At 37.5% G+C, this 8298-nt stretch overlaps 1 pseudogene; it reads left to right on the plus strand.

Annotated features, from left to right (window-relative positions):
• Positions 1–665: 665 nt before the first annotated feature.
• LOC110208808 (proteasome maturation protein pseudogene) lies at positions 666–1081 on the plus strand (annotated as a pseudogene).
• The last annotated feature ends 7217 nt before the right edge of the window (positions 1082–8298 follow it).

Consider the following 8298-nt stretch of genomic DNA (forward strand, 5'->3'; position numbering starts at 1 on the left):
ATTTAAAGAGCTGCCTTAGATTATTTCTTTGACATTTGGGGAATAGATGAACAAATTGTGGACCCCTTCACCTCTATAAATGCAACGGAATTTTATTGTACCATAAGAAATGAGGAAAGATAGGATTTCAGAGAATCCTGGGTATTATGAAGTGATGCAGAATGGAGTGAGCAGAATCAAGATAATTTATGTAAGGATGGTGACATTAGAAAGGAAAATAATTTTGAAAGATTTAGGCACTCAATCAATTCAATCATCAACCATATCTCCAAAGGACTTATGATGAAATATATTACCCACTTCCTGAAAAAGAGGTACAGAGACATGTATGAGAAAAAGTAAAAAATGAGGCATAGAGATAAGAATGTACTAAACTGGAGAATGGCCATAACAAGGAACAAAGAGAAGTAGAGAAGCCTTTTATTGAGACAGAGGAGAAATTACTGAGGGTTAAAAAGGAAAACTAGGATAACATTTGTCATGAAGGGAAAAAGGAAAAGAAAGTTTAAATAATTTAAGAGATTTTAAGCGGCAAATGGTACAAAAGGGAAGAGCCACTGTTGGGGAAAAACCATTGAAAATAAATGGGTTATGAACATGGAAACAGACAACTGAGTGGACAAGAATGAGGCTCAGTGCAGTGATGGCAGGTAGGCAGATTGAAGATGAATACCAGAAGACTTGGATCTCAGCAAAAGTAGAGTTTTTCAGTTTCTGAACTTTCAGCTAATGGTCCTTTTGGAAACCATGATATTCTTCGGAGAGGTTTTTCTTGCATCAAAAACAAACTTTTGCCTCTTGAATTATCAGGAAAAAAAATTTCCAGCTCAGCAAAGATAAAATGAATTTTTCCACATTGAGAGATATCCAAGGCCTATACCCTCTGAAGTTACAGATGGAATTCAAGGCAGTGCATCAGGTCCAGCATCTTTCATTTCTTCAGAACTCAAACCTCTCCTTGGGTATTTTGAGGGGTAATGATGAAAGTATTGGATTTGAAGGTATTCTTAAGGATCCATTGTAAAGTGAAATAATGAAATAACCACACATGATGGTGGAATACAAACTTGGTTTACTGTAAGAGCAATATATTGCTAATGAATATAAAGGAACAATGTCCTGTTTATAATTGTCTTTTTATTATGATTTGTTGCATATAATATTAAAAGTACCTATATTTACATAATTTTTCTTATGGCTTATATGTACTATCAATAATTTGAATTAATTTGGGTCCATGTAGTCCTGTTACGTAAGCATATTATTTTGAGGAGCTGAACATTGTAAAGTGAGGCAACAAGAAAAACTGAACCTAAGTTCTTAAATGTGAAGAATAAATTTTTGTGGTCTATTTAGAGAGGCATCATCATAAGCTTCTTTCTGGTATAAAACAGGTGTTCTAATTAATCTCATTTTGATATATTCTCTTCTCAGCATTGATACCCACATAAGCCACATCTTATTTTTTTCTATTATTTTTTTTTTTAGGCAATTGGGGTTAAGTGACTTGCCGAGAGTCACACAGCTAGTAAGTGTCAAGTGTTTGGTCTGAGGCTGATTTGAACTCAGGTCCTCCTGACTTCAGGGCTGGTGCTCTATCTACCGCACCACCTAGCTGCCCCTATAGGCCACATCTTAAAACAAAATCTCTTAGAAAGAAAAAAAGTACCTTCTTGGAGACAAAGTATCCTCCTGGGCTTTGCTTAGCAGAGGAAGAGGCTGAGGCTACTGTCTTGCTGTGTTTGTTATGTAACATAATTGCCAAGTCCAAAGGTGATTCAAGCAGAATGCAATTCTTATTTGAATTAGTACTTAAGTTTAAAATGTTTAATCTAAAATAATTTCACTAGTTTTTTTTTTTTACCATATTAACACAATGTATAAAAGTAGGCACTGCTTTTTGGTTGCAAAGTCATCCAAATTTCCGGGCTATGCTAGAAGAGAGCTTCATTAAAGTTTACTCTCAGGTATTTTGCTCTAGTGATGGCAGTTACCCCTCCTGCCCAACTGAGGGTACTGACTAGTGAGTTTACTGTCAAAAGAAAATGAAATGAATGTGTTTGATAATGAATGTAGACCAGGCCTCCTCAGCTTGGCACTGGACCCTGAATACAAGAAGAAACAGATTTTTATGCGTTAAAAAAAAAAACAATTAACAGGATACAAACCAGGATAGAACATTAGGTAATCTAATTTCTAATTGGAAAAAAGATTAGGGTCTTTCTAAATTGGGAATGGGAGAGCAAACAGGTCCAATACTTTGAAATCAGAAAAAGATGTGTCTCAATCCCCACAACTGCATTCAATCAAAGGAACGTGGAAATAGTAACTGACTAGAATAGTCTTTGCATCAGTCTTTGGATCTGACTGAATTTCTGGTCAGCATAGTCTAGGTCCTTGATTTTCCAGGGAACAAGAAGAGGTGGTCCAAGTTCTCAGCCACCCAGGGCTAGGTTCAAACAATGCAATAAAGATTTCTCACAATAGGGGGCAGCTGGGTGGCTAAGTGGAGAAAGCACTGGCCCTACAGTCAGGAGGACCTGACCAGACACTTGATACTTACTAGCTGTGTGACCCTGGGTAAGTCACTTAACCCCAATTGCCTCACCCCCCAAAAAAAACCCCAAAAAACAACAACAACAAGATTTCTCACAATTCCCATCACTGAATAAAGCTTTCTTACAGGACAGAAATTGGATTAGATCCATAACTAAATAGAAAGGGAACTGAACTAGATCCAGAATTGAGTCACATGATGGAGTCAATGGGGTTCAATCAATTTCCACATTATAAAACAAGTCTGTGAGCTGCCATCTTTCATCTTATTGAGTGTTCAATCTGGTGCTTCCCTCCTCTGTATTGCTTTTGTAAGTTGTATTTGATTCAAGTTATTTTATAAAAAATAAATTGTACTATGTGGTTAAAGTTTGAGAAAACAGGAAAATCTACAATTAAAAAAATTCCAAATTTAAAGACAAAAAGAAAATAAATGGGTTATAGAACATCGACCCTGGAGTCCAGAGGAGCTGAGTTCAAATCTGGCCTCCAACATTTACTAGCTGTGTGACCCTGGGCAAGTCATTTAACCCTGATTGCTTCCTCCCCATCCCCACCCCCCTAAAAAAGAAAAGAAGTGGGCTATGTGGTGGATTTTGAATGTCCTTTGACATTCTTGTTGTCATTCTTGAAGAGGACCATGACATCAGGGAAGTGATACCATGACTTGCAAGTGAATTGGATTTAAGTGAGGGAGGGCTGTGCAAGGTCACCGGCCTCATTTTCTCCTCTGGAGCCATGCGGGGCCAGTGGCAAATTACAGATCAGGATGACTACTAGAGATGCTCCTCCCTCCATCTACAATTTTGGTTACATGATTTAGTGATTAAATCATTGTTAACTTTTGATAGAACAGTTTCAGGAGAATGATAAGGACAGAAATCAGAATAAAAAGATTGAGATATTTTTACTGAGCCTACACCTTACTTACCATCCCTACCTACTGTCTGAGAGAGTCTCAGGACTGGAAGTGAGCTGCATTTAAGCCAAACTATTAGAACCATTGAATGAGCATGGGCTTTGGAAGTATGTCCTTTTATAGATCATCACTCTTCAAGAATTAAGGTAGAGTACCAAGTCAGTGAGTCATTAATTTTAGAGTGAAAGTTTTGCAAAGTGGGTGATTGTCCTAACAGCTTACATTTTACTGAAATTCTGCTTTTGGATAGATTAATGTTTTGCAATCAGCCTACCATGGCAATTGCAGCAATTGTAGAAGATTTTTCTCTCACTTGTCTGGATTTTTAGGTCAAGCATTTATTTCATTTGAAATAGATAATTGTTCCAGTTCCCTACTTCACTTTATCAAAGGACTTCTAAGTCTGTCTCATTACGATATCCCCTAAGTCCATTACAGTTCTTATAGACTGGTTATAAAATACTGATCATAGTATTTTGGTGGGGAAAAAAAAGATAGGCTTTTTTTTTAAAAAAAATGAGAATTTTTGAAACTTGTATGCATAAACAACACATTTTTCAACTTCGTTTTAAAGTTATTGTCTTTGAAACTCATGCTAACAATTTGTAGTTAATACTATGTAGCTATAGGTCAGGGCAGCTAAATGGCTTGGTGGATTAAGCACTAGGCAGGGAGTCAGGAAGACCTGATTTCAAATCCAGCCACTTGTTAGCTATGTGATTCTGGGCAAGTCACTTGAACTCTCATTGCTTAATCCACTGGAGAAAGAAATGGAAAACTACTCCAGTATCTTTGGCAGGAAAACAAATGAACAACAACAGTAGGTCAGGGCAGGTAGATAGATGGTTAGGAGAGGAGTGATAAGGTGCTGGTGGTAAATCTGTGTACCCATGAAATTGCATGCTCAAAATGACTGTAGTAAGCCACCTTTAAATCCACACAAGAGATAGATGTAATAGGTGTATTTCTCCTAATTTTTCAGTGAAGCATTGTAGCTCACTTTTTCTAAACTTCAAGTTAATTTCTTAGCCTTGAAGCAGTGGGATGGCAGATAGAGAAATGAATAGTAATAAGTGAATAAATGTGGTTACAAAGCAAAATGAAAAAGGCTGGGTTAATGTCCCCTAAGAAGCCAATCTCAGTTCTCTTTGCAGACCAAATAAACTTGTATTCTGTCTTTTTTTTTTCTTCTTATAAGTCCTTGGCTGGAAAAGGACTTTCTCAAGCACTCCATTCTGACTTTTTGGTCAAAGGTCAGTATCAGTGTTATGTGACTCATAAAAAAGTAAGTGTTCTGCAAAGTGATGTCAAAAGCCTTGGGTCATATTTGAAAGTCTGAGAATGGCTCTCTTTATCCCCAAAGCAACCACTCTCAAGCAAGCCAGAAAAAACTGGTCTGCCTGTAATTTCAGTCATCATCTTGGAAATGGCAGCTTGTGTGCTGTAGGGAAGAGAGGGCTGCATTTGGAGACAGATGACTTGAGTTCAAATCTTCTCTCTACTAATTACTAGGACAAATCACTTCATGTCTCTGGGCTTCGTTTCCTCATCTACAGAGTAAAGATGGGGGAGGTGTCCTAGGTGATCTTAAAAGCCCCTTCCGGTTCTAAATCCTAGTCATGCTTATTACAGAGTGGAAGGTCTAATAAGAGCAGGTGAGAATTCATGGTCAGGAATTTAAGCTGCTGCTTTTGCTTCTTGAGTCTACTGGAAAGCAGAAGTAAGTCAATCCCCAGTAGTGTTTGTGTGGGGTCCTCTCATCCCATCACACTTTCCCTGTCCTTTGATCTTATTTGCCCTGGACCTCTTCACCTCTGTATTTACTCTTAATGACATGTTGGTAGTATAACAGTTGCCTTGTAACCATGTTATTGGAGTCAGCTGAGGTTAACAGGACCCCTTGCATGTTTTTAATTACAGGGATCTTAAATGGTTTAGCTGCTTTTCCATGCTTCATTTTTAGACACGCTTTGTTGCACTTTCCTTCTTTCCCTCCATGCTTTTTTGCACAGTTAGGTAATTTCAGCATGAATCCTCTCTTTTCATATTTTACAGGGCAATAGCAAGAACTACTTTCTGGAATTCTTATTTTCAAAAGTGAATCAGATTGGCATTTCTTAAAATAGAATGGATTGGGTTTATTCAGACAGGTGTGATAGGAGAAAAACAGGGACAATCTCACTAACTTTCCACAACCTTGTTCCTGGGGGGTTATTTCTAGGGCAAAGAGCAGCTAAATTTCCAGACACATTCATTTTTTTTTGCCTTTTCTTTTTTTCTGAATTAAGTGATGCAAAAGCTCATCTTTTTTTTAGAAACTGTTATTCCTTCAATGATGACGTAAGGCTCTGAATCATGGGCAATCTCAATTGAAGAAAAATCACAATTTTAGGTGACCTAGCCAAAAATGGTAAGACCCATAGTGGATAAAAGTGGTCTATATTACATATTGCCAGTGATGATTGGCATGCGAAAAGTGCCAAACAGATGCCATCAAAAACATGTGGTAATATTAATTATTGAGCATGTTGGAGGAGGGATTTCTGTTTTGGCATATTTTGGAACTAGAGGGCCTGGGAGGCCATCTGAGCCAATTCTGAGGTTCTGTGTGCCTTGGTGTATGAGCAATCTGGTGGGAATAATATTCTAATCTCCTCTTCCCCACATATTTATGCAAATTAGTCAAGATTTTTTTTAATGCATTTCTACTGTTCTTGAGATTTGATTAACTCAGGGCAAAAAGGTTTGGGCCATTGACATAGGGCCCTATTTACTTGGGTACGAAAAAAAGCTAGACTATGAGGACTAGAGTCCCTCTCTGAGCTTTAGACTATAGACCAGAAGTATGAACAATGCTGGGAAATGGTGCTCAGCTAAATCAACATTTATCCTGAATAGACATCCCTTACCTGTTCTGAACATCCTTCTATTTCTATAGATAAGCAGAATTTATTTTAGTAACTAGAAGATGGATTACAAATGTCTCATTTGGTTCCAATTTTGCAGTGAAACTACTGGCCTGAGTCAGGACCAACTAATTACAACTAGAAAAGGTGCTGACCTATTCAGTTAAGAAGAGATGGACATAACGTGTGTTCTACTGGCATCCACAATTATTCAAAGCACTTGAAGAAGTCCCCTGTTTAGACCATCTCTGAATGAGGCCTTCAGCACAATGATTAGACCATCTCTGGAACGTTAATGGAAAGACAGGGACAAGAATCACAGAAGATGAAAGGAAATGGATGGTTCACAGTCTGCAACAGTGGATCACACCAATGATATTTCAGAGCCATCAAAGCATCAAAATAATAAATAAGCATCTCAGCTGACATTTATAGGTATAACATGTTCAACACAAACTGTATGGAGTCATCTAACTTAATTCACTTGGACTTAATGATAAAGGAAGCTGACACCTAGCTTATAATTTTACAAAATTTTACTGGGTCAGTAGCATATATGGGTAGAGCATCAGTTCTAAAATCAGAACGACAAGTATTCAAATTTGGCCATGTGATCTTGAGTCAGTCATTTCATTTCTGAGTACCCCAGAACACCCTTTAATACTCTAAGTTCATAGGCAAGCATTTGCTGACCTGTGTCGATAAAAGAAGTTTCCTTGTCAGGATTCCTATGCCAAAGAAATCATAGATTTGAAATTATAGACCACTCCAACCTTGCTCTCTCTCATTTCTCTAAAAAAACCCTAAATAAAGAACATCATTCTGAATTTTTATTCTAACCCAAGAAACATTGTTTTGAAGTCTTTTTTTTATCAATAATTTTGTCTGACAAGTATCTTGTGTTTCTTACACAGAAGTTCCCCAAAATTTGATGATAAGCCCAAAATCTTTCTTTCAAATCCTTCCCCCTCCCAAATCAACTCGTTATAAAATCAAAGATGTGATCTACATCTTGTCAGAGTTACAGGGTCAAGAGTAGGGGCCGAGGGAAATAGAATAGAAAGAAAGGGGTTGGAAAAGAGTGTATGAGGAGGTATGAAGGAGGAGTCAATAAGGTATAATAAAACATAGAAGAGGAGTAGTGGTAGAGGAGGGATGAGCTACAGGAATGATTTAAAAGTCCATGCATTAAAATCCTAAGGTAACAGATTGTTTCCCCACCCCCACCCTACCACCCCCCATGATTTTTTGGATTTAGCAAGTTTGAATTCTATCTATGGGGTGTTTACATGTAGAGACACACGTGTTACCAGTTGTAGCCTGGGATAGTAAAGAAAGCTCTGGATTTGAGACAGGAGAGAATTGGGTTTGTGCTCTGCTTCTAACACTAACTGTGAGAACATTAACAAATCTTTTAAGTCCTCTGAATCCCAAGTTATTTAAGATCTCTCCTGTAAAGTGTGTGTGTATGGGGGCGGGGTGCTATACTTACAATACTTATCCCACAGATTTGTTGTGAGGCTCAATAAGATGACATATTTAAAGTGCTATACTGATGTCAAGCTATTGCTGTTATTCCCAATCTTGGTGGTCATTACCCTCAAGTTAACTTCAAACAGGCAACTATTTACTTGTCTCTTCAGTATTGTATGTAGTATTTCAGGCTTCATAGTTTAAACAGTGTTTGTTTCTTGACTTTACGGACAATACCCTGAAGTTGTTCTCTTCTGTAAATAGCCTCCTCTCTCCATTTTTTTTTTGTTTTGTTTAAGTTACTCTGTATGTTTCTCCAATTCTTACCACTTCTGGGGAAAAATTTATTTGATTGAACGGTGTTTGTTCTTTCTTTGGCCATACTCAAAATAAGTGGGAATTGTCATTTCAGAAGTCACTTTACATTCAGTGGAATGTGGATTC

This window comes from Phascolarctos cinereus, unplaced genomic scaffold, assembly GCF_003287225.1.
Source record: "Phascolarctos cinereus isolate Bilbo 61053 unplaced genomic scaffold, phaCin_HiC Scaffold_5;HRSCAF=322, whole genome shotgun sequence".
NCBI classification, from domain to species: domain Eukaryota; kingdom Metazoa; phylum Chordata; class Mammalia; order Diprotodontia; family Phascolarctidae; genus Phascolarctos; species Phascolarctos cinereus.